Source organism: Triticum aestivum, chromosome 4B (assembly GCF_018294505.1).
Source record: "Triticum aestivum cultivar Chinese Spring chromosome 4B, IWGSC CS RefSeq v2.1, whole genome shotgun sequence".
NCBI classification, from domain to species: domain Eukaryota; kingdom Viridiplantae; phylum Streptophyta; class Magnoliopsida; order Poales; family Poaceae; genus Triticum; species Triticum aestivum.
In genome coordinates, this window is record NC_057804.1 from 459,277,348 (window position 1) to 459,287,682 (window position 10,335).

Sequence of the window (10,335 nt, forward strand, 5' to 3'; positions counted from 1 at the left end):
GGCGGCCGGCCTAGGAGGGGCGCGCCAAGGGGAGTCCTACTCCCACCGGGAGTAGGACTCCCTCCTTCCTTGTTGGAGTAGGAGAAGGGGGGAAAGAGGGGGAGAGGAGGAAGGAAAGGGGGGCCGCACCCCTTGTCCAATTCGGACCAGAGGGGGGCTGCACGCCTCCTTCCTTTCGGCCTCTCTCCTCTATTCCCGTATGGCCCAATAAGGCCCATATACTCCCCGGCGAATTCCCGTAACTCTCCGGTACTCCGAAAAATACCCGAATCACTCGGAACCTTTCCGAACTCCGAATATAGTCGTCCAATATATCGATCTTTACATCTTGACCATTTCGAGACTCCTCGTCATGTCCCCGATCTCATCCGGGACTCCGAACTCCTTCAGTACATCAAAACTCATAAACTCATAATATAACTGTCATCGAAACCTTAAGCGTGCGGACCCTACGGGTTCGAGAACTATGTAGACATGACCTAGAACTATTCTTGGTCAATAACCAATAGCGGAACCTGGATGCCCATATTGGCTCCTACATATTCTACGAAGATCTTTATCGGTCAAACCGCATAACAACATACTTTGTTCCCTTTGTCATCGGCATGTTACTTGCCCGAGATTCGATCGTCGGTATCTAATACCTAGTTCAATCTCGTTACCGTCAAGTCTCTTTACTCGTTATGTAATGCATCATTCCATAACTAACTCATTAGCTACATTGCTTGCAAGGCTTATAGTGATGTGCATTACCGAGAGGGCCCAGAGATACCTCTCCGACAATCGGAGTGATAAAACCTAATCTCGAAATACGCCAACCCAACATGTACCTTCGGAGACACCTGTAGTACTCCTTTATAATCACCCAGTTACGTTGTGACGTTTGGTAGCACCCAAAGTGTTTCTCCGGTAAACGGGAGTTGCATAATCTCATAGTTATAGGAACATGTATAAGTCATGAAGAAAGCAATAGCAACATACTAAACGATCAAGTGCTAGGCTAACGGAATGGGTCATGTCAATCACATTATTCTCCTAATGATGTGATCCCATTAATCAAATGACAACACATGTCTATGGTTAGGAAACATAACCATCTTTGATTAATGAGCTAGTCAAGTAGAGGCATACTAGTGACTATATGTTTGTCTATGTATTCACACATGTATCATGTTTCCGGTTAATACAATTCTAGCATGAATAATAAACATTTATCATGAAATAAGGAAATAAATAATAACTTTATTATTGCCTCTAGGGCATATTTCCTTCAGTCTCCCACTTGCACTAGAGTCAATAATCTAGTTCACATTGCTATGTCATTTAACACCAATATTCACATCTGCATGTGATTAATACCCATAGTTCACATCATCATGTGATCAACACCCAAAGGGTTAACTAGAGTCAATAATCTAGTTCACATCGCTATGTGATTAACACCCAAAAGAGTACTAAGGTATGATCATGTTTTGCTCGTGAGAGAAGCTTAGTCAACGGGTCTGTCATATTCAGAGCCGTATGTATTTCGCAAATATTCTATGTCCACAATGCTCTGCACGGAGCTACTCTAGCTAGTTGCTCCCACTTTCAATATGTATCCAGATTGAGACTTGGAGTCATCTGGATTGGTGTAAAAGCTTGCATCGTTGTAACTTTTACGACGGGCTCTTTTATCACCTCCATAATCGAGAAACATCTCCTTAGTCCTCACTAAGGATATTCTTGACCCATGTCCAGTGATCTACTTATTAGATCAAAATTGTATTCCTTTGCAAAACACAGAGCAAGGTATACAATAGGTCTGGTTCACAGCATAGCATACTTTATAGAACCTATGACTGAGGCATAGGGAATGACTTTTCATTCTCTTTCTATTTTCTGCAATGGTCGGATCTTGAGTCTTACTCAACTTCACACCTTGTAACACAGGCAAGAACTCCTTCTTTGACTGTTCCATTTTGAACTATTTCAAAAATTTATCAAGGTATGTACTCATTGAAAAATCTTATCAAGCGTCTTGATCTATCTATATAGATCTTGATGCTCAATGTGTAAGCAGCTTCACCGAGGTCTTGCTTTGAAAAACTCTTATTCAAGTATCCTTTCATGCTTTCCAGAATTTCCATATCATTTCCAATTAACAATATGTCATCCACATATAATATTAGAAATGCTACAGAGCTCCCACTCACTTTCTTGTAAATACAGGCTTCTTCAAAAGTCTGTATAAAACCATATGCTTTGATCAACTCATCAAAGCGTATATTCCAACTCCGAGATGCTTGCACCAGTCCATTGATGGATTGCTGGAGCTTGCATACTTTGTTAGCATCTTTAGGATTGACAAAAACTTTCTGGTTGCATCATATACAACTCTTCTTTAATAAATCCATTAAGGAATGCAGTTTTGACATCCATTTGCCAGATTTCATAAAATGTGGCAATTGCTAACATGATTCAGAAAGACTTAAGCTTCGATACGAGTGAGAAAATCTCATCGTATTCAACACCTTGAACTTGTTGAAAATATTTCGCAACAAGTCGAGCTTAGTAGATAGTAACACTACTATCAATGTCCGTCTTCCTCTTGAAGATCAATTTATTTAACATGGCTTGCTGATCATCGAGCAAGTCAATCAAAGTCCATACTTTGTTCTCATACATGGATCATATCTCAGATTTTATGGCCTCAAGCCATTTCGTGGAATCTGGGCTCATCATCGCTTCCTCATAGTTCGTAGGTTCATCATGGTCTAGTAACATGACTTCCAGAACAGGATTACCGTACCACTCTGGTGCGGATCTTACTCTGGAAAACCTACGAGGTTCTGTAGTAACTTAATCTGAAGTTTCATGATCATCATCATTAACTTCCTCACTAATTGGTGTAGTAGTCACAGGAACAGATTTCTGTGATGAACTACTTTCCAATAAGGGAGCAGGTACAGTTACCTCATCAAGTTCTACTTTCCTCCCACTCACTTCTTTCGAGAGAAAGTCCTTCTCTGAAAGGATCCATTCTTAGCAACGAATGTTTTGCCTTTGGATTTGTGATAGAAGGAGTACCCAACAGTTTCCTTTGGGTATTCTATGAAGACGCACTTCTCCGATATGGGTTCGAGCTTATCAGGTTGAAAACCTTTTTCATATAAGCATCTCAACTCCAAACTTTAAGAAACGACAGCTTAGGTTTACTTCTAAACCATAGTTCATACGATGTCGTCTCAACGGATTTAGATGGTGCCCTTTTAACGTGAATGCAGCTGTCCCTAATGCATAACCCCAAAATGATAATGGTAAATCAGTAAGAGACATCATAGATCGCACCATATCCAATAAAGTGTGGTTACGACGTTCGAACACACCATAACATTGTGGTGTTCCAGGTGGCGTGAGCTGTGAAACTATTCCACATTGTTTTAATTGAAGACCAAACTCGTAACTCAAATATTCGTCTCCGCGATCAGATCATAGAAACTTTATTTTCTTGTTACGATGATTTTTCCACTTCACTCTGAAATTCTTTAAACCTTTCAATTATTTCAGACTTATGTTTCATCAAGTAGATATACCCATATCTGCTCAAATCATTTTGTGAAGGTCAGAAAATAATGATACTTGCCACGAGCATCAATACTCATTGGATCGCATACATCGGTATGTATTATTTCCAATAAGTCAGTAGCTTGTTCCATTGTTCCAGAGAACGGAGTTTTTAGTCATCTTGCCCAAAAGGCACGGTTCGCAAGCATCAAATGATTCATAACCAAGTGATTCCGAAAATCCATCTTTATGGAGTTTCTTCATGCGCTTTACACCGATATGACCCAAACGGCAGTGCCACAAATAAGTTGCACTATCATTATCAACTTTGCATCTTTTGGCATCAATATTATGAATATGTGTATCACTACGATCGAGATTCAACAAGCTATTTTCATTGGGTGTATGACCATCAAAGGTTTTATTCATTTAAACAGAACAACAATTATTCTCTGATTTTAAATGAATAACCGTATTGCAATAAACATGATCAAATCAAATTCATGCTCAACGCAAACACCAAATAACATTTATTTAGGTTCAACACTAATCACGAAAGTATAGGGAGTGTGCGATGATGATCATATCAATCTTGGAACCACTTCCAACACACATCATCACTTCACCCTCAACTAGTTTCTGTTTATTCTGTAACTCCTGTTTTGAGTTACTAATCTTAGCAACCGAACAAGTATCAAATACTCAGGGGTTACTATAAACACTAGTAAGGTACACATCAATAGCATGTATATGAAATATACCCTTGTTCACTTTGCCATCCTTCTTATCCAGCAAATATTCAAGGCATTTCCGCTTCTAGTGACCATTTCCTTTGCAGTATAATCACTCAGTTTCAGGCTTTGGTCCAGCTTTGGGCTTCTTCGCGGGAGTGACAACTTGCTTGCCATTCTGCTTGAAGTTCCCTTTCTTTCCCTTTGCCCTTTTCTTGAAACTAGTGGTCTTGTCAATCATCAACACTTGATGCTCCTTTTGGATTTCTACCTTCGTCGATTTCAGCATCACGAAGAGCTCGAGAATCGTTTTCGTCATCCCTTGCATTATAGTTCATCACGAAGTTCTACTAACTTGGTGGTGGTGACTAGAGAATTCTATCAATCACTATCTTATCTGGAAGATTAACTCCCACTTGATTCAAGCGATTGAAGTACCCAGACAATCTGAGCACATGCTCACTAGTTGAGCGATTCTCCTCCATCTTTTAGCTATAGAACTTGTTGGAGACTTCATATCTCTCAACTCGGGTATTTGCTTGAAATATTAACTTCAATTCCTGGGACATCTCATATGATCCATGACGTTCAAAACGTCTTTGAAGTCCCGATTCTAAGCCGTTAAGCATGGTGCACTAAACTATCAAGTAGTCATCATATTGAGCTAGCCAAACGTTCATAACGTCTGCGTCTGCTCCTGCAATAGGTCTGTCACCTAGCGGTGCATTAAGGACATAATTCTTCTGTGCAGCAATGAGGATAAACCTCAGATCACGGATCCAATCCGCATCATTGCTACTAACATCTTTCAACAAAATTTTCTCTAGGAACATATCAAAATAAACATATGAGAGCAACAACGCAAGCTATTGATCTACAACATAATTTGCAAAATACTACCAGGACTAAGTTCATGATAAATTTAAGTTCAATTAATCATATTACTTAAGAACTCCCACTTAGATAGACATCCCTCTAATCCTCTAAGTGATTACGTGATCCATATCAACTACACCATGTCCGATCGTCACGTGAGATGGAGTAGTTTCAACGGTGAACATCAATATGTTGATCATATCTACTATATGATTCACGCTCGACCTTTCGTTCTCCGTGTTCCGAGGCCATATCTGTATATGCTAGGCTCGTCAAGTTTAACCTGAGTATTCCGCGTGTGCAACTGTTTTGCACCCGTTGTATTTGAACGTAGAGCCTATCACACCCGATCATCACGTGGTGTCTCAGCACGAAGAACTTTCGCAACGGTGCATACTCAGGGAGAACACTTCTTGATAATTAGTGAGAGATCATCTTAAAATTCTACCGTCAAACAGAATAAGATGTATAACAGATAAACATCATATGCAATCAAAATATGTGACATGATATGGCCATGATCATCTTGCGCCTTTGATCTCCATCTCCAAAGTACTGTCATGATCTCTATCGTTACCGGCACGACACCATGATCTTCATCATCTTGATCTATATCAATGAGTCGTCACATGGTCGTCTCGCCAACTATTGCTCTTGCAACTATTGCTATCGCATAGCGATAAAGTAAAGCAATTATTTGGCACTTGCATCTTATGCAACAAAGAGACAACCATAGGGCTTCTGCCAGTTGCCGATAATTTCAACAAAACATGATCATCTCATACAACAACTTATATCTCATCACGTCTTGACCATATCACATCACAACATGCCCTGCAAAAACAAGTTAGACGTCCTCTACTTTGTTGTTGCAAATTTTACGTGGCTGCTACGGGCTTTAGCAAGAACCGTTCTTACCTACGCATAAAAACCACAACGATAGTTCGTCAAGTTGGTGCTGTTTTAACCTTCGCAAGGACCGGGCGTAGCCACACTTGATTCAGCTAAAGTGAGAGAGACAGACACCCGCCAGTCACCTTTAAGCACAAGTGCTCGTAACGGTGAAACCAGTCTCGCGTAAGCGTACGCGTAATGTCGGTCCGGGCCGCTTCATCTCACAATACCGCCGAACCAAAGTATGATATGCTGGTAAGCAATATGACTTGTATCGCCCACAACTCATTTGTGTTCTACTCGTGCATATAACATCAACGCATAAAACCTAGGCTCTGATACCACTGTTGGGGAACGTAGTAATTTCAAAAAAAATCCTACGTACACGCAAGATCATGGTGATGGCATAGCAACAAGAGGGGAGAATGTTGTCCACGTACCCACGTAGACCGTAAGCGGAAGCGTTATGACAACGCGGTTGATGTAGTCGTACGTCTTCACGATCCGACCGATCCAAGTACCGAACGTACGGCACCTCTGAGTTCAGCACACGTTCAGCTCGATGACGATCCCCGGGCTCCGATCCAGCAAAGCTTCGGGGATGAGTTCCGTCAGCACGACGGCGTGGTGACGATGATGATGCTCTACCGGCGCAGGGCTTCGCCTAAACTCCGCGACGTTATGACCGAGGTGGAATATGGTGGAGGGGGGCACCGCACACGGCTAAGGAACGATCCGTAGATCAACTTGTGTGTCATGGGGTGTCCCCCTGCCCCCGTATATAAAGGAGCAAGGGGGGAGGGGGCGGCCGGCCTAGGAGGGGCGCGCCAAGGGGAGTCCTACTCCCACCGGGAGTAGGACTCCCTCCTTCCTTGTTGGAGTAGGAGAAGGGGGGAAAGAGGGGGAGAGGAGGAAGGAAAGGGGGGCCGCACCCCTTGTCCAATTCGGACCAGAGGGGGGCTGCGCGCCTCCTTCCTTTCGGCCTCTCTCCTCTATTCCCGTATGGCCCAATAAGGCCCATATACTCCCCGGCGAATTCCCGTAACTCTCCGGTACTCCGAAAAATACCCGAATCACTCGGAACCTTTACGAACTCCGAATATAGTCGTCCAATATATCGATCTTTATGTCTCGACCATTTCGAGACTCCTCGTCATGTCCCCGATCTCATCCGGGACTCCGAACTCCTTCGGTACATCAAAACTCATAAACTCATAATATAACTGTCATCGAAACCTTAAGCGTGCGGACCCTACGGGTTCGAGAACTATGTAGATATGACCTAGAACTATTCTTGGTCAATAACCAATAGCAGAACCTGGATGCCCATATTGGCTCCTACATATTCTACGAAGATCTTTATCGGTCAAACTGCATAACAACATACTTTGTTCCCTTTGTCATCGGCATGTTACTTGCCCGAGATTCGATCGTCGGTATCTAATACCTAGTTCAATCTCATTACCGACAAGTCTTTTTACTCGTTATGTAATGCATCATTCCATAACTAACTCATTAGCTACATTGCTTGCAAGGCTTATAGTGATGTGCATTACCGAGAGGGCCCAGAGATACCTCTCCGACAATCGGAGTGACAAAACCTAATCTCGAAATACGCCAACCCAACATATACCTTCAGAGACACCTGTAGTACTCCTTTATAATCACCCAGTTATGTTGTGACGTTTGGTAGCACCCAAAGTGTTCCTCCGGTAAACGGGAGTTGCATAATCTCATAGTTACAGGAACATGTATAAGTCATGAAGAAAGCAATAGCAACATACCAAACGATCAAGTGCTAGGCTAACGGAATGGGTAATGTCAATCACATTATTCTCCTAATGATGTGATCCCGTTAATCAAATGACAACATATGTCTATGGTTAGGAAACATAACCATCTTTGATTAATGAGCTAGTCAAGTAGAGGCATACTAGTGACTATATGTTTGTCTATGTATTCACACATGTATCATGTTTCCGGTTAATACAATTCTAGCATGAATAATAAACATTTATCATGAAATAAGGAAATAAATAATAACTTTATTATTGCCTCTAGGGCATATTTCCTTCAGTAACGAACTCGGGCCATGGGCCTTTGCTTTAAATATTTGTGTGTAAATGTCGTGAGCGCTTGTTTGCTCTTTGCCTTCCACTTTTTCGAACCGATTTCATACGCTTTTCCTCTCTCAAACCTCCCCCCCCCCCGCGAGTCAGATGGCCGAGGCTCCGGTCCGTGACAAGGAGTTTGATTCTTCGAGAGGGGCGCGCAGGACTTGGGTCCTTAGAAGCATTGAGCGCGAGCGAAACACCCACTGGGCCGGCTGGCGGCAATCCAGCTTGGCCGGTTGGTGAGCAGCCGGTTGTGCGACTAACTTAGTTGATGAGCGACGGGCCGGGTTGATCGACCCGACGGCATTTGACTTAGTGTATGAATTGTAGAGGAGCTTTGGCCCATTGTGCTTGCCCGCCGACATCCAGAGCTGGATCTGCGGTTTTAGGGCAAAGTGGGGGATCGTGGCATCCTAAATTTATCAGGAATCACCAAGTAAAGCGGCGGGGTGGCGACCGAGCCGGCCTGCCCCCGAGCCCCCGGGTCGAGCGAGTCGAGTCAGCGGCTGGGTTCATTTGTAAAGTGATAAAAAATAGGGACGCAATAAATTGGTCAGCAAAAGGCAGCCCCTAGTCTCGTTCGGGGACCCCATAGTTTCATACGTTTATAAAAGGCGACGATACATACACTCGTGCGGCTAACTTTAAAACGGGCGGAGGAGTTCCGCGTTCCACGGCCGGGTCGTTTCTTCGCCGGCGGTGTCCTTCTTGCGCTTCTTTGACTTGCGCGTGTTGATGAGGTAGTAGGCATTGCGGTCACGCAAAGCTCTGCTCATGATGAATGGGCCCTCCCATGGAGAGGACAGCTTGTGCTGTCCTGCCTGCTCTTGGACGAGTCAGAGGACGAGGTCGCCTTCGCGGAATGTGAGAGGCTTGATCTTCTTGATGTGGTAGTGCCTCAAGCCCTGCTGGTAGATAGCCGAACGGCTAAGTGCCAAAAGGCGCGCTTCTTCGAGCAGGTCGACGCCGTCTTCGCGTGCCTCTCTGGCTTCGGCTTTGGTGTACATCACAACGCGCGGCGAGTCGAACTCAATGTCAGTCGGGATGACGGCTTCGGCTCCATAAATGAGGAAGAATAGGGTGAACCCGGTCGACCGGTTTGGTGTGGTGCATAGACTCGAGAGAACTACTGGCAACTCGTCAAGCCAACTGCCGGGTGAGCGGATGAGTGGCTCGACGAGTTGCGGCTTGATGCCGGACAGGATGAGTCCGTTGGCCTGCTCGACCTGGCCGTTGGACTGCGGATGTGCCATGGAGGCCAGGTCAAGGCGGATGCCGGAGATAGAGCAGTATTGCTCGAGCGCGCCCTTGGCGAAGTTGGTGCCGTTGTCGCTGATGATGCTGTTCGGCATGCCGTAGCGCACCGCTATGTCCTTGATGAACCGGACGGCTGTTGGCCCGTCCAGTTTCTTGATTGGTATTGCCTCGATCCACTTGGTGAATTTGTCCACTGCCACCAGCAAGTGCGTCATGCCGCCTCGAGCGGTTTTGAAGGGTCCCACCATGTCGAGTCCCCAGACCGCAAAGGGCCAGGCGATCGGTATGGTGCGGAGTGCTGACGCCGGCTGGTGGCTGCACTTGCTGAAGCGTTGGCACCCCTTGCACTTGAGGACGAGTGACTCGGCGTCTTCAAGGGCCGTTGGCCAGTAGAAGCCATGGCGGAATGCCTTGGCCACCAGGGATCGCGATGCAGCGTGGTGCCCGCACTCGCCCTGGTGAATGTCGAAGAGGATGTCGATGCCGTGATCCTGCTCGACGCACCGCTGGAACACGCCGACAGAGCTGCGCTTGACGATCTCGTTGTTGATGATGTTGTAGGCGGATGCCCGGCGCTGAATTTGCCAAGCTTCAGTCTCGTCCATGGGGAGAACCCCATTCTCCAGAAATTCTGATATTGGCAGGGCCCAAGATGGGACCGCGACCACGGTGAAGACGGCCACCAGGGTGGGTTCTGAGTCGGCAGCCCCTGGGCCGGGTTGAGCAGCTCCCGGGTTGGGGACGGCGACGGCCGAGTCCGGGGTGATGGTGGCTGGGTTGAGCTGAGAGCCCCCAGGCCGGGTTCGGCAGCCCCTGGGTCGGCTTGCGGTGTGGCCGGGTCTTCTGGAATGTGGATGGACTCGGAGTCCGGCGATGGCTTGACGGACGACTTGCGCAGGTGCTCGAGGGAGACGCCG